Source organism: Pan troglodytes, chromosome 13, assembly GCF_028858775.2.
Source record: "Pan troglodytes isolate AG18354 chromosome 13, NHGRI_mPanTro3-v2.0_pri, whole genome shotgun sequence".
Taxonomy (NCBI): domain Eukaryota; kingdom Metazoa; phylum Chordata; class Mammalia; order Primates; family Hominidae; genus Pan; species Pan troglodytes.
In genome coordinates, this window is record NC_072411.2 from 141,124,744 (window position 1) to 141,151,752 (window position 27,009).

At 47.8% G+C, this 27,009-nt stretch overlaps 1 protein-coding gene and 1 long non-coding RNA gene across 4 annotated transcripts in view; one reads left to right on the plus strand and one right to left on the minus strand.

The window, feature by feature from the left end:
* TWIST2 (twist family bHLH transcription factor 2) overlaps positions 1-27,009 on the plus strand; it is a 126,426-nt gene that overhangs the window by 94,753 nt on the left and 4,664 nt on the right. The gene's annotated exons all lie outside the window — the stretch shown is intronic.
* LOC107973993 (uncharacterized) lies at positions 10,708-25,779 on the minus strand. 3 transcript variants are annotated; one of them, XR_010149962.1, is made up of 3 exons: positions 25,573-25,742; positions 22,234-22,659; positions 10,708-10,935 (listed from the first exon to the last, which is right to left on the minus strand). It is a non-coding gene; the product is annotated as an uncharacterized LOC107973993 (long non-coding RNA). The 3 variants fall into 3 exon arrangements; XR_001716548.4 differs by lacking the exon at positions 10,708-10,935 and adding an exon at positions 13,895-15,757; XR_010149961.1 differs by lacking the exon at positions 10,708-10,935 and having other exon boundaries at positions 25,573-25,779.

Sequence of the window (27,009 nt, forward strand, 5' to 3'; positions counted from 1 at the left end):
GGGCTGGCTCCAGCCCAGGCTCTAACTGTTTTGAGGGGCATTGGTGGCTTTGTAGAAGGCCTTACATGGTGGCGTGGAGCCAGAAAGTGGGCGGCGAGGGCCTCCCGTGGCTTGTGCCAGCCATGTCCTCGGATAGTTCACTTGACCATTGGTAGCCAGGCCTCCAGCCTCGCCTCACTCCAGCTCCCCCGCGTTAGATGTGCTCGGGACACCTTGATTTTACCCTGCCTGTGCTCAGCCCAGCCCCAAAGGCTGGAATGACTTTCCTGCTTCACCCATGTGGTCACTTCTTATACCTTCCAAGACTCCTCTTCCAGGAAGCCCACCTTGAACTCAGGCAGGTCTCTGTGGGCTCTCATTTGTCCACAGCCCACGTGTGTACTGCTCATCTATACATGGACCCCATTATGGAATCCTTTTCTCCCACTAGACTGAAGCCCTCCCAGGTACGGACTGCATCGACCCATCCCTGCATCTTCAGCCACAGCAGGTCCCAGAAGACAGTGATATACAGGGGTGGACCCTTCCAGCCAGGAGCAATGCTGCAGCCATAATGCCAACTGCTCTGCAAAGATCACTGGACAAAGGAAGTGGAGGGTATGGAGCACTGGAAGGCAGAAAGGCATTCGGACAGAGGCCCAGGTGGGCCCCACAGGCCAGGGCAGAACGGAGGAAGGCCAAGTCGTCAAGAAAGGAACTGTTCCTGCCATGAAGTCTCCTTAAGAAGGCAGAGTCCACGAGGCCCTAGGATTTCCACCCAAAATGATCAACTGTCTGTATGGTTTACTGCTTAGAAGGATTTAGATTTCCAGGTGTCTTGAGAGGGATTCCCCAGCACACTAGCACCCAGGGGTGAGCACAGAGGTTTTGTCCAACCTGGGTCACCTCTGTAAATGAAAGGATATTAACAATGACACAGGGACAATGGGCCTGGGCCGAAAGCATGTCACCTACCTATTGGGTCACCCTGAGTAAATAGATGAGCTGCTCACTGTGGAGTTAGAGTAACTCTGTGGACAATTAAGAATACAAACTTTACTTTGAAAATTGAGACCAAATCCCTAGCATTGGCTTCAGCAGTTGCACAGAAGTGGGCAAGGATGGACGTGTATGTCCTGGAAGTGCTCCACTGCAGGCACAACACAGGCTGGGTCCCCAGAGCAAAATGCAGCAAGCAGAAGCTTTCGGCTGAGCTCCTGTTGCTGGGTGAAGGAGCCCTTCTTCCCCAGCGGACGTCCATGAGCCAGGAAGCCCAGGAGCTTGTAGCAACTCAAGCCGGACAAGGAACAGGATCTCCTAGAACACGACGCGGCTCTGATCCGGAGGCCTGGAGATGTGCAGCCCAGGAGGCAGCTCCCAGGATACAGGCATGGAGATTTGCAGCCCAGGAGGCAGCTCCCGGGATACAGGCATGGAGATTTGCAGCCCCGGAGGCAGCTCCCGGGATACAGGCATGGATACTCTCCTTAGCGCAGCATCAGCAGAGCAACCGGGAGGCCCTTCTGGCTACTGGGAAGGAGGTGAACACAGTGAACGGGCCAGAGCAGGAAACAACCAAGGTGGAGGGCAGCCCCCATGGCGCCTGTATGGATGGGTTGTACTGTGGCCAGGGAGCCTGCCCGCGGCCATGCCTGGAAGGAGCCGGCTCCTCCTGCAGAGCCAGGTGAAGCAGAGGAGCTTCGCGCTGCCCAGCACTGGTGAGGTGACGCTGGTGGTGCCCACGAGCTGCTCATTTCTGACCACAGTTGGGTGACATTTTTATGTCCTTCTCCTCCACAATGTAATCATTCTAGAAGATGTTGTGTAATCAGAGCTTCTATTGTCATTACCTGTCAACAAGATACTACTTCTCCTGGGTACCTCTTTCCAAGCCCTGCTTAAGGAAGCCATGTTTCCCAGCTGGTCTCTGCTCTTCCTCCATCCCCTGCTCACGGCCAAACCCCCAGAATAATAATAATAATTTTGTGTCTTAAATCATTTTCAAGTTTTCTAATCACATGACATATATCTCAAAGAATGCCTAGAAACAAATTATATGCCATAAAAATGACTCGTTCCTTAAAAGGGTAAGATCAGCCAGATAACCTACCACATACACCGGGCTTCCTGATCATTTTTTTTTTTAATTTGAGGGCAGTCATTCTCGACCAGGAATGACTTTTTTTTTCCTTTGGGATATTTGGCAAAGTCTGGAGACATTTTTGCTTGTCACGACTTGGGGGGGAAATAATGTTCCTAGCATCTGGTGGGAGGAGCCAGGGTGGGCATGGAGCACCCCACAGTGCACAGGGTGGCCCCTGGCACAAAACGTGAGCCAGCTAGGAGCATCACAGCGCGTGGTCAAGAAGCCTTGCTCTAGGTTAATTCTAAATACCCCTCTAATTTGTTTTGTTTGGACGAGCTCTTCGTTTTAGTGACTCATTTAAGTTTTTCTCATATATAAATCCATCTATTTCTACTTGTTATGTTTCCCTCCGATTTTCTTAGATTTTCTTATGATCTTAAGATCATAGGTTTTAGACTCCGTTTGATCCTTTTCTTTTCTTATTTTGATAAAGAAGATATTCAAAGGCCTGGAAATCTTTTTAAGTGCTGTTGTGACCCTAACCATTTCAATTCCATTTTAAGTGTGATTGTTCCCTGGTCTTCATTTCCTCCTTGATCTGTTTGTTTCCTAGGAAAGTCTCTTTCAGGACCGGTGGTCGGGGCACAGTGCTGGCATGTTTGTCACTAATGCACGTTTTACTGCCTCATGTGCCTCTGTGTGTCTGTCGACGTCTCAGCGTTCTTGTGCACGGTCAGTTTGGGGACCTGTTCTACAAGAACCCTGATTCATTTTCCCTACCCGTCTATTAACTCTACCCCAGCAGTGATTCTGATTTAGATTTTATGACACTTTATGGAATGCGGCAGAGACAGACGACTTAGTATTTCTGCCTCTCTCCCTCCGCCCTCCCTGGTTCACTCAGCCACCTCTAATCAGGCCCTGCTATGTCTGGGTCCCACCACAGATCCTGCTCCCAACTGGGCTGTCTGATTGGGCTCAGGCCCAGGCCATCCTGCCAGTCTCCACCAAAGTCAAGGCCCAACTGGAACAGCGGACTGGGATGCTGAGATATGGACTGGGAATAGCCAAGTCCCTGCACATGAAAATGTGGGAACCCTGGATGCCCTGACCCACTGGAGCTGTGGACATGCCCCCTCCTCCCTGGTTAAAACCTAGGGCTCTGCCCCTGCTTGGGGAAGACACAGAGGCCTCTGCTTTACAAGACAGCACACACACACACACACACACACACACACACAACACCCCACACAAAGGATTAATCCCCACCTCCCCTCCTGGTCACCAGACAACAAGTGGATTTGAGGGGCAACATCACCCGACCAGGGCCTGCAGGGCTGCAGGGGGAGGAAGGGGCCACACGCCGAGCTGTGGAGTCACAGGAACGTGCCAGTGAGGGGGTGCTAGTGTCCCTGAGCTCCGTGGGGTGCATCTTCTTTAGGCCAGGGAAGGTTGGGGGGATGCTATTGCAGGAGGGGGCTCCCAGGCAGAAGTGAAGATGACAGAATCCTGGAATGTTAGAAGCTAGCTATGGCACTTCTCTATCAGCCGCAAGGTGGGCACAAGCATGGCAATGAGTGGCAAGTTGGAAGGGAGCCAGGAAGGCCTTTCCCCCTAAGAACTATGAGGTAGTTAACAGATATGGCACATCTGGGGCAAAACAGACAGGCAGCCAATAGATGTTCCCAATAAAAGTCATGATCTTGGCCGGGCGCGGTGGCTCATGCCTGTAATCCCAGCACTTTGGGAGGCTGAGACAGAAGAATGGCTTGAGGCTAGGAATTCAAGACCAGCCTGGGCAACATAGTAAGACCCTGTCTGTACAAAACTGTAAAATAAAAATAAAATAAAATAAAATAAAAGTCATGATCTCTTGCCCATCATATGTGATGTAGAGGAAACACATTGTACTAGAAAAAGCTTTGGATTGAGATTCAGAGAATTCAAAGGTGAGAGATGGCAGATCCCTGATGACCTGGCTTTGAAATCGGGCTCTGCCATCTCATGGCTGGGCTATCTTGGGGCCAACACTGAGACTCAGTTTCTTCCTCAGAATGCTGAGTGTCTTAGTCTGTTTTCTGTTGCTTACGATAGAACACCTGAAACTGGGTAGTTTATAAAGAAAAGGAATTTTTTTTTAAGTTATGGAGGCTGAGAAGTCCAAGGTTGAGGGGCTTCATCTGGTGAGGGCCTTCTTGCTAGTGGGAACTCTTTGCAGAGTCCTGAGGTGATACAGGGCATCTCATGGTGAAGGGGCTGAGCATGCTCGTGTGCTAGCTGAGGTTTGCCTTATAAAGCCACCAGTCCTACTCCTGTGATAACCAATTGATCCATTAATCCTTGGATGGATTAATCCATGTATTAGGGGAAAGCCCTCATGACCCAATCACCTCTTAAATGTCCCACATCTTAATACTGGCACATTGGGGATTAAATTTCGACAGAATTTTGAAAGGGACAAATATCCAAACCATGGCACTGAGATAATATTAACGGCCACTACCCCACCCTTCTTACATGGTGGTTGTGAGCAGCACATCTGGTCATCCATAAGACCACATCATGGACACTCCAGGACAAGGACAGGCCCAGACCTGTCTTCCGACCCCACCAGTTGCTGCTGGCCTAATGCCTGCCAGAATCTAGATTCCAAATGTCATGGGGCCTAGACAGTTCAAGGACACACCTTCCCAGAGACCAAAAGCCCCTTCCACCTTTTTTATTTTTAAGCAAGGGCTACTGGTTGACAGGAACTGATCCCCCAGCATCATGGCCACAGCCCCACCCTGGCTGCAAGCTCTTGAGTTTTTTGCAAGCGAGAGCTGGGCTGACATCCTGGTTGTTGGTTTTCTTTCCATGTAAATTCAGTTCTTGCCTCCCTTTATCCTTGATGTATGTCTCAGAGAATTCTCCAGGAAGAACAATTTTCTGCCAAGCACTAGAGCAAAATCTGGATTTCACCTAAGATTTTATAGGGAAGGGCAGAGGACTCCTGCAGCCTACCCAGAGGATGCCCTCCAGCCTGCCTTGCTCTCTGGTGCCACCAGCAGGCGGGCCCCACTCTGCACTTCCCTCCTTGGCCGTGGTTCACTGCTTGTCCCTGTAACACGGCTGTGGCCTCAGCCCTGCAAAACCCAAGCAGCAACACATGAGCCTTGGAGGAAACCCTGCTGGCCTCTGCTAAACCAGCAGCTTATTATTGCCAGTTACTTACTGGTGCTGAGTGTGCCCCTGAGGGTCTCATCACCCACCCAATCTGGTTATCCTGTTCCCGCCAGCTTCATAAACGATGTCCCCTAAGAAAAGATTGAGTAAGTACCACTTTCTCCATCTTGGTCTGTTATGGGATCTTTAGGGTGTTGCTTTTCTGGCCAGAAACCTCTGTGGCCAGTGGTACCTTTGCCCGAGTTCTTGTCCTGTGTCCAGGAAGAATGAGGTACACAGACAAGTAGAAGGTAAACAAGACGAAGAGGAGTTTTATTGAGTGTTAGAATAGCTCAGAGGAGACCCGCAGTGGGTAGCTCCTCTCCGTGGGAAGGTGGTCCTGTTGAGTGTTCAGTTCTCAGCAGAGAGGAGGCCCTGGAGTGGGCGGTTCCTCTCTGCAGCTGGTCATCCTGTTGTCTGCCGCTATCAGCAGAGATGGTAGCTCCTCTTTGCAGCTAGTCATCCATCCTTTCTGTCATCTCTCTGTCCTCTGTCCTGCTCTGGCTGAGCCTGGGGCTTTTTTGGGCCTCAGAGCAGGGAAGTGCATGCTGATTGGTCCACAGGCAGCCATGCATGGGCCCAGGAGAAAGCACCATGATGTCCCCCTCTGGTCCTCAGAACTGGCAGCCCAGCCCCCAGGCTTTATGCCTGCCCTGGCCTGAAGATGGGGCTTCACTGGGGACACTCCCCCTTCTGCCCAGGAGCCTGTCTGCCTCCCGTGGCCATTCATGGCACCCAGGTTGCTGGCACCAAGGGGCACCTGCAGGCCAGTGCCCAGCTGCCCTCAACTCTCCTTCAGCTTCTCCTCCCATGCTCCTCAGTGCCCAAAGTCCAGAGGGGGCTGAAGGGGCAGGGGGCTGGCATGTCAGCACTGCCCCAAGTGTGTGCACACCTGGTTGGGCTGTGAAAGTGCCTGGGCTTGGCCCCACCTCTGCTCTGAGATCAAAGTGGGTGCCAGGAGTGGGGAGAGGCTAAGCAGCAGGACCAGAAACCACTGAGCCTGCAAGGACAAGGGTTCCTTCCCAGGCCCTCTCAAGAGTGCCTTCCCAGGCCCCCCCAAGAGTGCAGGGATGCCTAGGTCTGCAGCCCCAGTTTGGGTGGCTACAGCTGTGCCTGGGGCAGGGGCGGGGCTCCTGCCTGCTCTGCAGAGCGGGAGGCCCAGATCTGCAGCCACAATTTGGGTGGCTGCAGCCCCCTCTCAGGAGGGCAGAGCCCCTGCCTACTCAGTGGAACAGGAGGCCCAAGTCTGCAGCCACAATTTGGGTGGCTGCAGCCCCCCCTCAGGAGCGCAGGGCCCCTGCCCTGCCTGCTCAGTGGAGCGGGAGGCCCAGGTCTGCAGCCACAATTTGGGCGGCTGCAGCCCCCTCTCAGGAGGGCAGAGCCCCTGCCTGCTCAGTGGAGCAGGAGGCCCAGGTCTGCAGCTTTGGGCAGCCGTGCTTAGGGCAGAGTTTGCAGCAGCACCTGGGGAGCTCCCATCCCAACTTGGAAGAGGTGGGGCTCTCACTTGTCTCCAGCTCCCGCTGGTTCCACAGAGTGTGCAACCCCAGCTGCACCTCCCTGTTGCAGCTGGTGTGATGGCAGCGGCAGGCCGTGTGGCACAGCCACTGCCATCAGTACTAATGCAGGTAAAATAGATATGCAGCAAATTAGGTACTTACCATAGTGGGTTGAAGAGTACCCTGCCCTGCAAATTCATGTCCACTCAGAACTCAGAGGGCAACTTTATTTAGGAATAAGGTCTTTACAGATGTAATTAAGGTGATAATCTTGAGATCAGATTATCTGCATGCGGGGTAGGCCTCAAATCTCATCACTGTTGTCCTTATAAGAGGAGAAGAGGACACAGAGACACAGAGGGAAGGCCGTGTGAAGACAGAGCAGAAGGCAGAGATTGGAGTGCTGCAGCCATGAGCCAAGGAGGGGCGGAGCCACCCAAAGCTGGGAGAGGCAGGAAGGAGCCTCCCCAAGACTTCCAAGGGAGCACAGCCCAGCCCACAGCTTAGTTTTGGACTTCTGTTCTCCAGAGCTGTGAGATAGTGAGTTTCTGTCATTTTACGCCACCCAGTTTGCGGTTACAGTGGCCCTAAGAAATTAATACCCAGGCACACACAACCAAATCCACAAACAGAATGGACAAGGCCCCCTCAGACATCGATGAAAGCTCCGTTTTGGCCCTGACTGGTTTCTCTTCCTCTTCCCTGGGGTGGTTAACCTCACTGACTGGTCCCAGCTTCACCTCCAGCTGTTGGTGACACTCCCTGACCCACACCGTTTCCCAATGGACTGAGGATTTCTAGATTATTCTCCATGGCTGTGAACATTTTCAGAGTTTGCAGTTCATTGTCAGCTAAATGCAGATTGAACTCTGAGTCCGAGATCACACCTGGCAGGTGCTCTCTGCAGAGTCACCCACTCTGAGGACCGCCCAGGAAGTGTTGGTCTCCAGAATGCTCTGCCTCTCTGCAAGATGAAAAGAGTTTGAAAGACCTTCCCAACATGAGTCAGAGATAGAAGGATGTCCAGGCATCGTCACTCTTGAGTCCTCCCAGTTACTCAGCACCAGTCACACCATGACCACATCCTGGGCTGCTGGACCCAGCTTCCCCTCCCCTTCTATGGCCATCCCACTCCCTCCTCCACTCCTGTCCCCACCTCTCCATCCTTTACCCCAGCAGTCTGGAGCAAGGTTTGCTGTGAAACTGTTTCTTTCTGTATGTGGCCACTAAAAGCACTTTAAAAATTTGTTGAGTTTTAAAAATTGGGTGATTTTTCATTGTAAGTTGTGTGCAGTATTCCATTTCTCATCCCTGAGGAGGGATCAGAATGTCTGGACTGAACACTTGCACGACATTAGATTAGCTCATCATTGGTGCTGTGGCTGAGGCTAGCTCACCATTGATGTGCAAATGAGGCTAGCTCACCCTCAGTGTGTGGATAAGGCTAGCTTACTTCTGGAGCTGTGGATGAAGCTAGTCACCATTGGAGCCACTGATGAGGCTAGCTCACTGTTGGTGCTGGTGCTGTGGATGAGGCTAGCTCACCATCAATGTACGGATGAGGCTAGCCCACTGTTGGAGCTACAGATGAGGCTAGCTCACTGTGGAAGCTATGGATGAGGCTAGTTCACCATTGCGTGTAGATGAGGCTAGCTCACCCCTGGAGCTTTGGTTGAGGGTAGGTCATCATTGTGTGTGGATAAAGCTAGTTCACTGTGGAAGCTGTGGATGAGGCTAGGCTGCCATCCTGTGTGGATGAGGCTAGCTCACCCCTGCACCCGTGCCTGAGGCTGGTCACTGTTGGTGCTATGCAGGATTCCATCCTCATGCCATTCTGAAGGGGGCAGATTCTCCCCCTGGAAGCCACCTGCAGGGTGAGGGAGCACTGTCTCCCAGGTGGTTTCCTGGCAGGGACGGCTCCACTCTGCATCCAGCCTGGCTGTGCACCAGCATAGCTCACTGTGTTTCTTTCCTCTAAGATCATCCCCGCAGCTAAAACCCTGTGGCCACTTTTCCTGGGTGCTTTTCCTGCCGGAAGACAGTCCTGTTTAGGACAAACTTGCATTCTTTTGTTCCCAGCTGACTCAATGTTCAAACAATACAATAAAAAAAATGTCTTCCTTAAAAAGAAAAAATTCAAAACCAAACCCAGTCCTAAATTCTCACCAGGGAAACTATACTGGATTCTTTGGCTCCTGAAGCTCCCAAAGACCCTAAGCATGACATCTCCTCCTGGCATGTCCAGGTCTGGTGTCTGCAGGCATCAGTTGGGCCCCTGGAAGTTTCGCTGGAATTGGTGGCCTTTGGGATGCAGTTGAACGCCTGGGTTGTGAAGATCTCTTTACTGGAGCAACTGGGGCGCACTGTCTGGGGGTGCTGCAAGATGGGATCTTAATAACCCCATGCTGCAGGATGCCAACTGTCCTTCTGGCCTGTGTCCAAGACCAACGTTTCAGAATCTGCCTTGGTCCCGTGGGCCCCACATGCCCACTGCCTGGAAGAGCAGAGGGGACTCCTTTCCTCAGGCATTGCAGGCTTGGTGTGCCCTTGGTCCCTGAGGCCACCATGTAAGCAGATGCCCTCACTGACACCCCTTGAACCCTGGAAGGGGACCCCCGATAAACCCCCCATGGGGCTGTCTTTGAACTTCAGGGCTGCTGGAGCAAAATGACTTCCTGGGAAGCCCGTTGGCTTTGGACGCAGAAACCTGGATCCTGAGTGGGCTTTCTCTGGCGAACAACTCCGGCTTTGGACAAGTTTATTAACCTCCTTGGCCCTCAGTTAGTCCATCTGGGACAGGGGAAAGGCCCAGGGTTAACCTTCAGGAGAGCCTACAGCTCCAGATTGAGCTGTCTCCTGCTTACAGTTAAAACATTGATGAAAATTTACCAAAACAAAAAAACTGGCCAACCACACTAAAACTTGGTAGAAGAGCCAATTACTAAAGTATGGGACAGATGCTGATTCTGCCATCAACAGAAATGTGCTGAGCCGTCATCCCGAGCTGCGCACACTGCAGGCAGCATACTGAGCCGGAGGACGGAGGAGCAGCTCCCACTCACCCCACTGGCTGCTCACCCTGGGAGGCCCCCAGCTGCCCGATGTAGAGCTTCCATCCTCCTCCAGTCCATTAAGGGACCACCGAAGCCTGGACCCTGCTGGGTTGAGCAAAGGAGCTGGGCTTGTCCCTCCTGGGGCGTCACGTGACTTTAGGAAGGGCTGTGAGGCGGGCACCTGGAGGGACAGCTTCCTTTGCAGAAGAATCTCGGCCTCTCCATGACTCCTGGGGAGACCAAAGTCCCCAGCTTGGGAGCAGGCAAGATCTCACCTCCCAGATGCCAGGCCAGGGCTCTGCCACCAGCCCTTGCTCTGGCGTAGATGGTGGAGCTTGCACACAGCGGGACCCGCCCCTGCAGAATGAAGGCAGCCCCAGAAAGAAAGGGCGAGGACACCATCTAAATTCCTCCCTGGACAACAAAGATCACAAGCGAAGCTCTGTGAACTGGGCACGGCAGGGAGGCTGCATCAGTGTTTGCTGAGTGAATGAATGAAGGAAAAGAAACTTAAATCCTGAGAGGGAAGAACAAACCTGATAAAGCATCTCAAATGAGCAAGAGAACAGAGATTAAAATGACAAGAAAACCATTTGCTCAAATAATAGGAAATAAAGATACATATTAAAAATAGGAATTGACAAATAAGAGACCAGACCCTGTGAAACTTCTTAAACATCATTGGAGAGTACTTTCACAATTACCAAGCCTGTGTGAATTTTCTTCTTGATTGTTCCTTTATTGCTAATTTTTTGTTTTAATGAGTTATGGTGAAATATGTTGCTATAAAATCTATCTTTTGGACTTAATTAAAGCTTCTTTTCTCGTGGTATGGGAATTTTTTTGGTAAGCATTCTATGAATGCTTAAAAAGAAAATTTTGGGCACGAAGTTAAATATCTGCTAATCAAGCATAATGCTGAGTATAATTTATTGAAGGTTTATTTGGTGCCAGGAAGATGATGTTCGCACCCATTTGTTCAAGACACATTTGAGCATCTGCGTTGTGCCAGGCATGCAGCAGTGAATCAGAAGGGTGATATTCTTTCCTTTCTGAAGCTGCTATTCAATAGGGCTGTTCTTACGGATCTTCTCAGTTAACTCCATGAACTTAACACCTGGGATGGAGACTTAGGTTAAGAAACTTGTCCAGTGACACACTCAAAATCAAGGGCAAAAGTGGATTTAAAACTAGGCCTTCTATCTGGTTTTAAATGCCCATGTGCTGAACCACTGCCTCACATGGCTTTCCTCAACCCGACCAACGTATCTCTGGAAATAAGTGCACCATTTCTTACTCCTGATCTGCCTGCATGGTCAGAAGATCTGTGTTAAAGTTTGTCATAAAAATTGAGTTTCTATTTGCTCTCACATTTCTAAGTGTGTTTGATTTATACAAGGCTCATACAAAAAAGTGTGTGACAGGTAGTGTTTTCATTAAGGATTCTTATTATCAATATAGGTTTCCCTTGGACCCATCTAATGATTTTTAACTGTGACTTTCATTTTATTTTCTATAGTTTTCAAAATTCATGTTTGCTTGTTTTGGCTGATATGTCCTTCCTTGATATATTTTTAATCTGTTTTATTGAGTTATAATTTGTATTCAATGAATTTCACCGATTTTAGGTATACAATTAAAGGAGTATAGCCTTGGGCATAATCAAGATACAGAACAATTTCATGATTCCAGAAAGTTCTTTCATCTCCTTTGCAGCCAATCCCGTTCCACCCAGCCCTGGCAGTGATCGGTCTTCTCCCTGGTGCTGCAGTTTTGCCTCTTCTAGAGTTTTAAGAATGAAATCATGCGCTGTTTCCTCTCTTGCATCAGACTCCTCTATTCACTTTATGCTTGTGAGATTCGTGCATGATGTTCCACGTAGCCATAATTGCTTCTTTCTTGTTTCTGAACAGCATTCTATTGTACAAATACTGCACAATTTGTTAATCTGTTCCTATGTCAGTGGACATTTTGGTTGCTTCCAACTTTTGGCTGTTAGAAATAAAGCTGCTATAAACATTCACATAAATATCTTTTTGTGCATAAAAGTGAAGTTGCCAGATCATTTTGTAAATAAGCAACTGCCAAGCTGTGGTTCCAAGTGGGTTGTAGCACTCTGTGTTTCCACCAGCAACACAGGAGGGTAGAGTTGCTCCACTTTCTCACCCACGCTTGGTACTGTCTGTCTGCTTAATTCCAGCCTCTCTAGTGAGTACACTGCGGAATCCCACTGTGGTTTTAGTTTGCATTTCCCTAATGACTGATGAAGTTGGGGGCCTTTTCATGTGCTTATTAACTATTCATATACCTTCTTAAGTAAAATGTGCATTAAATCTTTTCCCCGTTTATTTAATCAGAATGTTTGTCTTCTTATTATCTTGACTTGTAAGAGTCCCATATAGTTTGGATGTGAGTCCTTAATCAGATAGATGTGAAAATATTTTCTTCAAGAATGCATCATCCATCTTAAAGTTATAAATAGTGCCTTGAAAGGAACAAATCTTTTTAGTTTTCATAAAGTCTAATCTATCAATTTTTTTGGCCTACTTTATGTCCTAAATAAGAAATTTTTTCTAATCATCTGTTTCTCCTATGTCTTCTTACAGGAAATGTTAGGGTTTTAGCTTTTATATTTAGGTTTACAGTTCACTTCAAGTTAATTTTTGTATGTGGTGTGAGGTAAGGGTAGAGGTTCTTTTATTTTACACAGATATACCCATGGTTCCAGCACCATTGCTGGAAGGCTGTCCTTCCTTCCAGTGAATTATCTTGGCACCTCTGTTGAAAATCTAGTGACCACATATGCTTGAGTGTTTTTCTGGGCTCTGTTCTGTTCCATATATCTACACAGCTGTCCTTATGCCAGTGCTGCACAGCCTTGATATCTGTAGTTTTATACAAAGCCTTGAAATCAGGTAGCATATGTCTTCCAACTTTGCTCTTTTTACTTAAAGAAATAAATGTTTTGACTATTGCCCGTCCTTTGCATTTCTCTATAAATACCAAATCAGCTTGCTGAATTCTACAAAACAGAAAGCTGCTAGAATTTTTCTTAGGATTGCATTAATCATAGATCAATTTGAGGAGAATTGACATCTTAATGGTATAGACTTTTGATTCATGAACATGATATAATGTTCTATTGAGATAAATCTTTAATTTCTGTGTATTTTTCTTCTTTTTCAGTGCACTAGTCTTGTACTTTTTTGTTATACTAATTTTACAGTACTTTGTATTTTTATTTTCTTATAAATGATAGTTTCTGAGAAAGTTCAATTCCCATTTAATTCTTGTTAGTGTATAGAAATACAATTGAGTTTTGAACCTTGACCTGCTCTTCTTCAACCTTGCCAAACTTACTTATTTCTTCTCATAGTTTATTACTAGATCTTTTCAGATTTTCTCTATAGAAGATCTTATCACCTGTGAATTAAGACAGTTGTATTTCTTCATTTTCAACCTGTATGAATTCCATTTCTTTCCCTTGCCCCATTGCCCTGGCCAGTGCCTCCAGCACAATGTCCAAAAGAAGTGGTGAGAGCAGACACCCTGGCCTCATTCCTGATCATAGAGAGAACGCATTCTGCCTCCTTAACGTAAATTATATAAGCTGTAGATTTTTAGTAGATGTAATTTGTTGAGTTGAAAAATCCTTTGTTTCTCCTGGTTTCTGGAAGTTTTTTTTAATCCCTTTTCCTGTTTTCACTGAGAATACTCACTGGGAGCGCTTGCAGCCAGTGTTTACCCTGAGACAACTTTGCCATTAAATATCTCGCTTTTATGATTATTTTCGCATTGCTCTAGGATATCAACTTTGGGAACAAAAGACATTATTCTATTTATAGGATTCTGTTTTTAGTAGTGGTATTTCCATTTACAAAATAGAGTACTTCTCGATCGCTGAAAATGTCAAACCCTAGGAAATGTAACACTCCTACCCATGATGCTAACATCATTCTCGAACAGTTTTTGGCCAAAGATTCATTGGATGAATCCAGTTTTTCCAAAATAGTAGATTCTGATGATTCAGACAATTCTGATTTTAGTTTCAAGAAAAGTTTTATATTTTATTTTCACATTGAAAATCAGTCAGATTTGCTTCAGCCTCAAAGAGTATGTTTATGTAAAATTAAATGACTACTGGCAATGAGCTGAATTTTTTTTTCTTAAACGGGAAAGGGTTAAAAAATAATAAATAATATATTGTTGCTGAATTTGGCCAGATGCTTTCTCTGCAGCGATTGAGATGCGGCTCTTCTGTGTCCTGTCACCTGCCTTTCCTGCCCTGGTAAACCTCATCTCCCGACTCTGGCACAGCACCCTCCCCTCCCTAATGTGGTCAGAATGGTCCATGTGATGTGGGCCAATTGTCCAACCTATTAAAGCTGAACCTAGAAAAGGGCCCCAGTTTTCTAGCAGGCAGGTATCTGCAGGAAAGACAGTCAGGGCTCAGGGCCCAGGCTGCAGAGGCCAGCGAGGCCTCTGGATAACCACAGGCTGGAAGGCAATGGCCAGGAGCTGGCAAGGGCAGGGACAGGAGCTGACCCATCCTCTCCTCCAGGCAGCAGGTGGCAGGCGTGGTCCCTCTCCCTAGAGCCTGGCTCACACCCATGACGGACCTTGCTCCTCCGTGAGGACAGAAGGACTCAGAGCAGAGGCCTTCAGACTAAAAGGCATTTGCCTGCAGCAAGCCAAGCCCGACAGCCATTTTCCCACTTTACAAATAAAAACAGAGGCTCACTCATCCTGGCCGGGATGATGTCCAGGCCTCCCTCCCGAAGGAAGCCTGCTTTAATAATCAATCAAGGAGCCATAAACCCCTCAGGCACCAAGTATTTCCCAGCTGGACGCATACTTGTGTGAAGGGTGCGGTGTGGATAGAAATGTGTAATTGGGGGTGTTATGAATGGGGTGGCAGGGATAATGATGGCTTTGGTTTACTGACCTTGCTCCTCTCATCCCTCAATCACTATCAAATAATGCGTTATAATTGAGAAAGAATCTGGGCAAAGCAAGAGAACTCACTAAGAATATTGGGTGCTAAAACTAGCTTTCTCATATATTTAGGCAACAACAGTTAGCTAGTGTATACCATTCACTGGAAGGAACTGCATCTTTGGACAGGGAAGGAAGTGTAGATGAGCCATGCTGATTCTTTTAAATGTAACTGAAATGATTCCCAAAATGACCAAGTTGTTCAAGACAGGTTTGCAGCAGATGACATTGTTGTTTGGGATGACTCACCCCCTGCTTCCTTGTAGGCGGACCCCACTGACTTGGGTCATGACCACGTAAATGGTTCTGATCAATGGGGTGGGGTGGGCATAACCTATCCCACACCCCACAAACTTACATGAGCTCTTGTGTTCCTGGGCCCCGAGAGAGGAGTCCCTCTCTAAGAAAGTCAATTGCATGGGACACTGGAGAGAGAGGGACAAAAGGCTCCCAGGAGCTCTGGAGGCGGAGGTCTTGGTGCCACCTTGGACCCCCATCCACCCAGGGCTACACCCCATTCTTTACTGGCTTCTACCCTTCCTGCACCATCAGCCTCTGCCTCACCTCGAGGCTGTATGCCTTTTATTTCCTTCATAGCTTTTGCTGACTCTTATGATTGTCTCACTCTTCATGGCAGCCACATGAGGTCATGGGAGCTCAGGCTGAAGGCAGAGGTATCGTGCAGGTGGAGGGGGCTTGCCATCCAGGCCCAGAAATGTACGTCCAGAGGTGCAAGGCAGGGGTGGTAGCCAGTGATGCCAAGAATGTCTGTGGTCTCCTTCCTTCTCCCTCTCAGTAAACTATGCCCTCTCCAAGGGCTCCAGGCCAGAGTGGACTTCAAGGCAGGACATGAAGCTTGGGAATGGGCTAAAAGGTTCGTCTGCTGGGGTCATCTCTCTGGCACTGACAGGCATGCTTTGGATCAGTGGTCCTCAAACTTTTCTCTGAAAGAATTTGGAAAAATTCTCTACTCCTCATATATCTTAAGTTTGCATCTAAAAATGTTAACCATGTGTGTTAGAAAGCTGCAAAGTCTGTAACTTCCAGGATATAATAAATAATAAATTTAAAAGTAAAACTATTGCCTTTTTAGAGTATCCATTAGCCTAACCAGGTGACCCTAGGGCAAGTTTGCTTCCTCCCTATGGCACTGCAGCTGATGTGCTCTTGAAAGCGCCACTTCCTGGCTGGAGGCCAACCAACACAAAATCAGTGCACCAAACAAAAACACAGCCAAGGACCTTCACAGGGTCCACTTCATTCCCCTGCTTCCTCCACCAGAGCAGGTGCTGGTAGCCACAGCTGAAAGGCCTGAAGATGGATCACATCACAGGACTCTTTGCAGACACTCCCCAGAACCAGCCAGGAGCTCAGTAGTTCCACAGGGTGGCTAGACCCGGAAGAGAAAAAACAATCATTGCAGTTCAGCTCTCAGGAAGCCCCATCCCTAGGGGAAGGGGGAGAACACACATCAAGTGAGCACCCCGTGGAGCAAAACAACCTGAACAGCAGCCCTTGAGTCCCAGATCTTCCCTCTGACATAGTCTATGCAGATGAGAAGGAACCAGAAAAACAATTCTGATAATATGACAAAACAGGGTCCTTTAACACCCCCAAAAGATCACACCAGCTCACCAGCAATGGATCCAAACCAAGATGAACTCTCCGAATTGCCAGAAAAGAATTCAGAAGGTTGATTATTAAGCTAATCAAGGAGGCACAAGAGAAAGGTGAAGTCCAATTTAAAAAAATAAAAAACACGATACAGGATATGAAAAGAAAGTTCTTCAATGAGACAGAGAGCATAAATTTTTTTTTAAAAACATAACTTCTGGAAATCAAGGACACGCTTACAGAAATAGAGAATGCACTGGAAAGTCTCAACAATAGAATTGAACAAGTACAAGAAAGAACATCAGAGCTCGAAGACAAGGCTTTCAAATGAATCCAATCCATCAAAGACAAAGAAAAAAGAATTTAAAAAAAAAATGAACAAAGTCTCCAAGAAGTTTGGGACTATGTGAAATGTCCAAACCTAAGAATAATTGGTGTTCCTGAGGAATAAGAAAAATCTAAAAGTTTGGAAAACATATCTGAGGGAATAATTGAGGAAAACTCCCCTAGTCTTGCTAGAGATCTAGACATCCAAATACAACAAGCTCAAAGAACATCTGGGAAATTCATCACAAAAAGATTATCACCTAGACACATTGTCATCAGGTTATCTAAAGTCAAGATGAAGGCAAGGATCTTAAGAGCTGGGAGTTGGAGGCATCAGGTAACCTATTAAGGAAAACCTGTCAGAGTAACAGCAGATTTCTCAGCAGAAACGCTACAAGTTAGAAGGGACTGGGGTCCTATTTTAGCCTCCTTAAACAAAACAATTATCAGCCAATAATTTTGTATTCAGTGAAACTAAGCTTCATAAAGAAAGGAAAGATAACAGTCTTTTCCAGACAAACAAATGCGAGAAAATTCGCCACTACCAAGCCAGCACTATAAGAACTGCAAAAAGGAGCTCTAAATCTTGAAAGAAATCCTCAAAGTACACCAAAATAGAACCTCCTTAAAGCATAAATCTCATAGGACCTATATAACAATAACATAAAGGGGAAAAAAAGGTATTCAGGCAACAAATAACATGATGAATAGTATTGTACCTCACATCTCATTACTAACATTAAACGTAAATGGCCTAAAGGCTACACATGAAAGATACAGAATGGCAAAATGGATAAGAATTCACCAATCAAGTTTCTACTGTCTTCAGGAGACTCACCTAATACATAAGGACTCAGAAAAACTTAAGGTAAAGGGGTGGAAAAAGATATTCCATACAAATAGACACCAAAAGCAAGCAGGGGTAGCTATTCTTATATCAGACAAAACAAACTTTAAAGCAACAGCAGTTAAAAAAGACAAAGAGGGACATTATATAATGATAAAAGGACTAGTACAACAGGAAAATATCACAGTCTTAAATATATATGCACCTAACATCGGAGCTCCTAAATTTATAAAACAATTACTACTAGACCTAAGAAATGAGATAGATGGCAACACAGTAGTGAGAGACTTTAATACTTTACTGACTGTACTAGAAAGATCATTAAGACAGAAAGTCAGCAAAGAAACCACGGACTTAAACTGTACCCTACAACAAATGGACTTAACAGATATTTACAGAACATTCTACCCAACAACTGAAGAATATACAAGCTATTTATCAGCACATGGAACATTCTCCAAGATAGACCATATCATAGGCCACAAAACAAGTCTTAGTAAATTTAAGAAAATCAAAATTATATCATGTACTCTTTCAGACCACAGTGGAATAAAATTGGAAATCAACTCCAAAAGGAACCCTCAAAACCATGCAAATACATGGAAATTAAATAACCTGTTCCTGAACAATCATTGGGTAAACAATGAAATCAAGATGTAAATTAAAAAATTATTTTAACTGAATGATAATAGTGACACAACCTATCAACACCTCTGGGATACAGCAAAAGCAATGCTAAGAGGAAAGTTCACAGTATTAAGTGCGTACATCAAAATGTCTGAAAGAACACAAATAGACAATCTAAGGTCACACCTCAAAGAACTGGAGAAACAAGAACAATCCAAACCCAGACCCAGCAAAAGAAAATAAATAATGAAGATCAGAGCAGAACTAAACGAATTGAAACAAACAAACAAAAAATACAAAAGATAAATAAAACAAAAAGCTGACTCTTTGAAAATACTAATACAATTGATAGCCCATCAGTGAGATTAACCAAGAAAATAAGAGATAAGATCCAAATAAGCTCAATTAGAAATGAAATGGGAGATTACTACTGATACCACAGAAATACAAAAGATTATTTAATGAATAGTGAACATTGTTATGTGCATAAACTAGAAAACCTAGAGGAGATAGATAAGTTCTTCTAGATTAAACCAGGAAGATATAGAAACTCTGAACAGACAAATAACAAACAGCAAGGTTGAAATGGTAATTTAAAATAAAAATGCTGGCTGGGCACAGTGACTCATGCCTGTAATCCCAGCACTTTGGTAGGCCGAGGTGGACGATCACTTGAGGTCAGAAGTTCAAGACCAGCCTGGACAACATGATTAAAACCTGTCTCTACTAAAAATACAAAAATTAGCTGGGCATGGTGGCAGGTGGCTGTAATCCCAGCTACTTGGGAGGCTGAGGCAGGAAAATCACTTGAACCCAGGAGGTGGAGGATGCAGTGAGCTGAGATCACACCACTACACTCCAGCCTGGGCAACAAGAGCAAAACACTATCTCAAAAAAAACAAAAAGAAAAAAGTAAATGCCAACAAAAAGAAGTTCAGGACAGATGGGTTCACAGCTGAATTATATCAGACATTTAAAGAAGAATTGGTACCAATCTTACTGACACTATTCCACAGGATAGAGAAAGAGGGAATTCTCCCTACATCATTCTATTAAGCTATTATTACCCTAATACCAAAACCAGAGAAGGACATAACAAAAAAAGAAAACTGCAGACCAATATCCCTGATGAACATAGATGCAAAAATCGTCAACAAAATACTAGCTAACTGAATCCAACAGCATTATCAAAAAGATAATCCAACATGGTCAAGTAGGTTTCATACCAGGGATGCAGGGATGGTTTAACGACTGCAAGTCAATAAATGTGATACACCACATCGACATAATTAAAAACAAAAATCACACGATTATCTCAATAGATGCAGAAAAAGCATTTGACAAAATCCAGCATTGTTTTATGATTAAAACTCTCAGCAAAATCGGCATAGAAGAAACACACCTTAAGGTAATAAAAGCCATCTATGACAAACCCACAGCCAACATTATACTGAACGGGGAAAGGTTGAAAGCATTTCCTCTGAAAACTGGAGCAAGACAAGGATGCCCACTTTCACCACTTCTATTCAACATAGTACTGGAAGTACCAGCCAGAGCAATCAGACAAGAGAAAGAAATCAAGGACATCCAAATTTGTAAAGAGGAAGTCAAACTATCGCTGTTTGCTGATGATATGATCATATACCTAGAAAATCCTAGACTCATTCAAAAAGCTCCTAGAACTGGTAAATGAATTCAGCAGGGTTTCAGGATACAAAATTAATGTACACAAATCAGTAGTTCCGCTATTCACCAACAGCGACCAAGCTGAGAATCAAATCAAGAACTCAATCCCTTTTACAATAGCTGCAAAAAAATAATAAAATATTTAGGAATATACCTAACCGAGGAAGTGAAATACCTCTACAAGGAAAACTACAAAACACTGCTGAATGTAATCATAGACAACATAAACAAATGGAAACACATCCCATGCTCACGGATGGGTAGAACCAATATTGTGAAAATTACCACACTGCCAAAAATAATCTACAAATTCAATGCAATTCCCATCAAAATACCACCATCATTCTTCACGAACTAGAAAAAAAATCCTAAATTTTATATCAAATGAAAAAAAAGAGTCCACATAGTCAAAGCAAGACTAAGCAAAAAGAACAAATGTGAAGGCATCACATTACCTGACTTCAAACTGTAGTATAGGGTCATAGTCACCAAAACAGCATGGTACTAGTATAAAAATAGGCACATACCAATGGAACAGAATAGAGAACCCAGAAATAAAGCCAAACTGATCTTTGACAACTAATCTTCGACAAAGCAAACAAAAACATAAAGTGGGGAAAGGACACCCTATTCAACAAATGGTGCTGGGATAATTGGCAAGCCACGTGTAGAAGAATGAAACTGGATCCTCATCTGTTACCCTATACAAAAATCAACTCAAGATTGATCAAAGACTTAAATCTGAGACCTGAAACAATAAAAATTCTGGAAGGTAATATCAGAAAAACTCTTCTAGACATTGGTTTAAGCAAAGACGTCATGACCAAGAACACCAAAGCAAATGCAGCAAAAACAAAGATAAATAGATGGGACTTCATTAAGTGAAAAAGCTTCTGCACAGGAAAATAAATAATCAGCAGAGGTAACAGACAACCCACAGAGTGGGAAAAAAATCTTCACAATCTATACATCTGAAAAAGGACTAATATCCAGAATCTATAAATAACTCAAACAAATTAGCAAGAGAAAAACAAACAATCCCATCAAAAAGTGAGCAAACGAAATGAATAGACAATTCTCAAAAGAAGATATACAAATGGCCAACAAGCATATGGAAAAATGCTCAGCATCACTAACGACCAGGGAAATGCAAATCAAAACCACAATGCGATACCACCTCACTCCTGCAAGAATGGCCATAATCAAAAAATCAAAAAATAATAGATATTGGCATGGATGTGATGTAAAGGGAACACTTTTGCACGTTGGTAGGAATGTAAACTAATACAACCACTATGGAAAACATTGTGGAGATTCTTTGAAGAACTAAAAGTAGATGTACCATTTGATTCAGCAATCCCACTACTAGATATATATACAGGGGAAAAGAAGTCACTATACAAAACGATACTTGCATATGCATGTGTATAGCAGCACGTTTTGCAACTGCAAAAATGTGGAATCAGCCCAAATGCCCATCAATCAACAAGTGGATAAAGAAATACATACATCTCACACTTTATCATCTATTTTTTATCTATCTGTCTATCTATCTATCTATCTATCTGTCTATCTATCTATCTATCTATCTATCTATCTATCTATCTATGTAACGGAATACTACTCAGCCATAAAAAGGAATAAAATATTGGCATTCACAGCAACCTGGATGGAACTGGAGATCATTATTCTCAAGTAACTCAGGAATGGAAAACCAAACATCGTATGTTCTCACTCATAAGTGGGAGTTAATTATGAGGACGAAAAGGCAAAAGAATGATACAGTGGACTTTGGGGACTCAGGCAGAAGGGTGGGCGGGTGGTGTGAGATAAAGGACTAACACCGGGTATGGCGTATACGGCTCAGGTGATGGGTGCACCAAAATCTCAGAAATCACCACTGAAGAACTGATTCACATAACCAAACACCACCTGTTCCCAAAAACCTATTGAAATAAAAAATAAACTTAAAAAAACGCTCTTGAGGGAAATTCTGATCATGTTCATCCTTAAGTTCTTGACACAGTGACTGGCATGTACATCATAATAATATTAATATTAATATTAATAATAATAATAACCATTCTTCAGTGCTTACCAGACAACATGTTAAGACTTTTATATGCAGTATCTTGCTTTATCTTCAAAACAATCCTAAGAAGTCAGCACTCTTTTAGTCCTATTTCATAGATGGGCTGCCTAAGATGTTACTGCTAGTAAATGGGGAAGTTGGGATTCAGGCCCAGGTACAGTCTAGTGCCTAATACTACCCGCCCTGAGCGTTTACGGAATCAGCAGATGAGATTGCGGGTCACATACCTGGCACTGGGTGTTCCAATGAAAGATGCAATATTATCATCCCAATCACTTCGCTGACTCCTTCCCCATGAGAAACGGAAAGGACATAATCCAGTCACATTCTAAAAAGGGCCTGATAGAAGAGGGTGCAATTACAGACCTTCATTCTCCTAGTCCCCAGCTTCAAGTAAGATGAATGAAAGTCTTCATTCTCAGTGCAGCTTAGCGACCTGTAACCCTCTGCTTCTCTGTCTCTTGATGTTTTCTTTTCTTGCCCTTAGGATGTAAATCTGCAGCTTTCCCAGGAAAGGCCACGTGCCAGACATTCTTTCAGGCCGTGGGCCTCACCAGCAGCCTCCTGACCTCGCTTTCTACCGAGAACTTGCCTGGAACCAGGCATGGGACTCAAAACCTTTTCACCATTCCAGCCGCAGGATGCCCTGGTGTCTGAGAAAGGAAATGAAAACTCTTTCATGACCAGTGCCTCTTCCCCTACCTCGCCAGGAGAGGCAGGGAAGCACCCCCCACTCCCAGGGTGGTCTTGGAGCCCAAGTCAGACCAGGGTGGGGAAATGCCATGGATAGTCAGCCGAGCTGCACTTGGGATGTGAGAATTCTAAAATAGTGAGTGGACCTCACACCTTAGGGCAGAGCCTCCCTCTGGGCTCTTAACCCCAGATGCGTCCTCCATACTCCTTCCTGGCTGTCCAGCAGAAGCAGACTTGACCACACCACTCCCCAGCTTAAAGCCCACCCTGGACTCCAGGGTGCGTCCAGCCCCAGTCCTGCCAGGCCGGCTTCTCCACATCAGCCCTGCCCACCCTCCAGCCCCACAGCCAGCCACGCCCCCCGGCCACTGTGCCTACCCAGCCCCAAGCTGTGGACGGGTCCCCCAGGACCCTGCAGTCCTCAACCTTCACCTCCTTGCTAGTCAGGAGTCTCCAAAGTAACAGAACCAACAGGATCCTGCTTCTGTCCTGGCTCTGAGCCGTCTCCATCACTAGCACTGTGGAGATGGAGCTGCTTCCCCTGCTGGCCTGCCCTTGTCCATCCTATGTTGTAACTGCAGGATCCACATGTGGTGAGTGTTGTTTGGAGTTTATTGAGTGCATGAAGCCTCTGGGGTCCTCTGAAAACCAGCAGTGAGCTCACAGCCCCCCTCCACCACCTGACTGCATTCATCCTGGCTAGGAAGAACCCACAGCAGGCCTCACACCCAGGACCAGCTGACTTTGGGCTCCAAAAGGCACCTTGTACCAATTTGGACTTGGACCTTCAGGGGTCTCCTTCTCTGAGGACCTGGGATTCCCATGTTTCTGATCCAGTAAGAAGCAAACTCAACCAAATCACTCCCCACCCTTACACCAATTTTACCAAAAATCCCATATTCCTGCCTCACTGCACCTCTAACCAGGACACAGTTTACCACTCCTGTCTCCAAATATCCTGCCCTGGGTTCTGTTGTATGTTGAATGGTGGCCCCAGAAAGATGTGTCCAAGTCCCGAGCCCTGGTACCTATGAATGTGACCATACTGGGGAAGGATCTCTGCAGCTATAATTAAGTGAAGAATCTTGAGATGAGATCTTCTAGATTAGCTGGATGGGCCCTAAATGCATGGACAAGCATCCTCACAAGGAGAGGAGGAGACACAGAGGAGAAACGCAGAGAGGAAGGCCTGGGAGAGTGGAGACAGAGACCGGAGAAAAGCATCAAGGAATGCAGAACGCCACCGGCAGCCCAGGAGCCAGAGAGGAGCCAGGAGGGGACTCCCTCAGAGCCTGCGGGGTCCTGGCCCTGCTGACACTTGAATTTTGGGCCTCTGGCCTCCAGAACTGTGAGAAAATATGTTTCTGTTGTTTTAAGCCCCCTGGTTGGCGGTCATTTGTCACTGCAGCCCCAGAAGTCTCTGTGGTCCTGCCCTACCTCCCAACCCCATCTCAACTCCTCCCTCACCAGCTCCAGCTGCACTGGCCTCCTTCCGCCCTCCTCCTTCCCCATCCTCCCTCCTTCCCCTTTCCTCCTCCCTCCTGCCTCCCCCTCCTCCCTCCTGCCTCCCCCTCCTCCCTCCTGCCTCCCCCTGGCTTTTTCTCCCCTCCTGCCTCTTGCCTCCTTCCTTCTCCCTCCTCCGTCCTCCTTCCTCCCTCCTCTGCCCTCCCTCCTCCCTCTTCCCTCTTGCCTCACTTCTGTTTCCTCCTCCCTCCTGCCTCCCCCCTCCTTCTTCCTCCCTCCTGCTTCCTCCCTCCTTCCTCTTTCCTCCTCCCTCCTGCCTCCTCCCTCCTCCGTCCTCCTTCCTCCCTCCTCTGTCCTCCCTCCTCCCTCTTCCCTCTTGCCTCACTTCTGTTTCCTCCTCCCTCCTGCCTCCTCCCTCCTTCTTCCTCCCTCCTTCCTCTTTCCTCCTCCCTCCTCCCTCCCTCTCCTCCCTCCTTTTTATTCCCTCCTCCCTCCCGCCTCCTCCCTCCTTCCTCTTCCATCCTCCCTCCTCCCTCCTCCCTCCTGCCTCCATCGTGCCCGGCCAATGTCTCCTCTCATGCATGCTTCTCACCAGCTGGTCCTGCAGCCCCACCGGCCTCCTTCCTCCCTGCCGATCTCACTCACAAGTTGCTTCCCTCCATGGCCTAGGCTGCCCACCCCCCAAAATGCAGCCCCTCTGCCTCCCCCTCCCTGCTCCTGTCTTTGTCCTGAGCCCTCAGCACTGTTCAGCTGCTTCTCTTCCCACCTGAACATGAACCCCACCAGGGAAAGGTCTTGGTGTATTTTGGTTTTTTCTCTCATTGTCCCAAGCCCCTGGAGTAAAGCCCAGCTCAAGTGCACCATGGGCAAGAGTTGGTGTGTGAACAGATGAGAGATTCAAGGGCAAAGAGCCGGCTGTCACGGGCGGGTGCGCGAGGGAAGGAGGGCAGTCTGGTGATCAGGGCTGATGGTGCGGCCCAGCTGGGTGGGGAGAGGTCTCATTGCACTGGCTTCTGGGGTGGCTGATGGTCTTTCCCTGGCTGGCACCGGAGCTACTGGCCCTCCAGCCCCCATGGGCAGGAGGAGGCAGCCTCAGCCCCACGAGATTCCTGTAGGCTCAGACACTGGGTCAGATGTTCCTGGTGTGCGAGGAAAGCCTGCCCTGTCACTAAATACACCCTTGCTTCTGTATGGATCAGGATCAAGTATCAAGTGTAATAGCAGATGAGGGGCCGTGGTATTTTCTCAGTAAATAACGGGTGGGCTGGGATTGGCGTCTGTGCCAGCTGACCGCAAGTGCAGCGGCCCCCAGGGCTCCTTATTGCCAAGATCCTGCCTTGTAAATTGTTGGTGTTCACAGCGAGTGGGGACCTGGTTCTCACGGCTCCTCTCTCCGTCCCATTAATTACCTCCATGGAGGAAGCGAGGTCAGGACTCCCACCCAGGTGACTTCGTCGCAGGGCTGTTCCGCTGTGACCCGGGTGACTTCGTCGCAGGGCTGTTCCGCCGTGACCCGGATGACTTCGTCGCAGGGCTGTTCCGCCGTGACCCGGGTGAGTTCGTCGCAGGGCTGTTCCGCTGTGACCCGGGTGACTTCGTCGCAGGGCTGTTCCGCCGTGACCCGGGTGAGTTCGTCGCAGGGCTGTTCCGCTGTGACCCGGGCTGTTCTGCTGTGACCCGGGTGACTTCGTCGCAGGGCTGTTCCGCCGTGACCCGGGCTGTTCCGCCATGACCCGGGTGACTTCGTCGCAGGGCTGTTCCGCCGTGACCCGGGTGAGTTCGTCGCAGGGCTGTTCCGCCGTGACCCGGGCTGTTCCGCCGTGACCCGGGTGACTTCGTCGCAGGGCTGTTCCGCCGTGACCCGGGCTGTTCCGCCGTGACCCGGGTGAGTTCTTCGCAGGGCTGTTCCGCCGTGACCCGGGTGAGTTCGTCGCAGGGCTGTTCCGCCGTGACCCGGGCTGTTCCGCCGTGACCCGGGTGACTTCGTCGCAGGGCTGTTCCGCCGTGACCCGGGTGACTTCGTCGCAGGGCTGTTCCGCCGTGACCCGGGTGAGTTCTTCGCAGGGCTGTTCCGCCGTGACCCGGGTGACTTCGTCGCAGGGCTGTTCCGCCGTGACCCGGGTGAGTTCTTCGCAGGGCTGTTCCGCCGTGACTCGGGTGAGTTCGTCGCAGGGCTGTTCCGCCGTGACCCGGGTGAGTTCGTCGCAGGGCTGTTCCGCCGTGACCCGGGTGAGTTCTTCGCAGGGCTGTTCCGCCGTGACTCGGGTGAGTTCGTCGCAGGGCTGTTCCGCCGTGACCCGGGTGAGTTCGTCGCAGGGCTGTTCCGCTGTGACCCGGGCTGTTCTGCTGTGACCCGGGTGACTTCGTCGCAGGGCTGTTCCGCCGTGACCCGGGCTGTTCCACCGTGACCCAGGTGACTTCGTCGCAGGGCTGTTCCGCCGTGACCCGGGTGAGTTCGTCGCAGGGCTGTTCCGCTGTGACCCGGGCTGTTCTGCTGTGACCCGGGTGACTTCGTCGCAGGGCTGTTCCGCCGTGACCCGGGCTGTTCCGCCGTGACCCGGGTGACTTCGTCGCAGGGCTGTTCCGCCGTGACCCGGGTGAGTTCGTCGCAGGGCTGTTCCGCTGTGACCCGGGCTGTTCTGCTGTGACCCGGGTGACTTCGTCGCAGGGCTGTTCCGCCGTGACCCGGGTGAGTTCGTCGCAGGGCTGTTCCGCCGTGACCCGGGCTGTTCCGCCGTGACCCGGGTGACTTCGTCGCAGGGCTGTTCCGCCGTGACCCGGGTGAGTTCTTCGCAGGGCTGTTCCGCTGTGACCCGGGTGACTTCGTCGCAGGGCTGTTCCGCCGT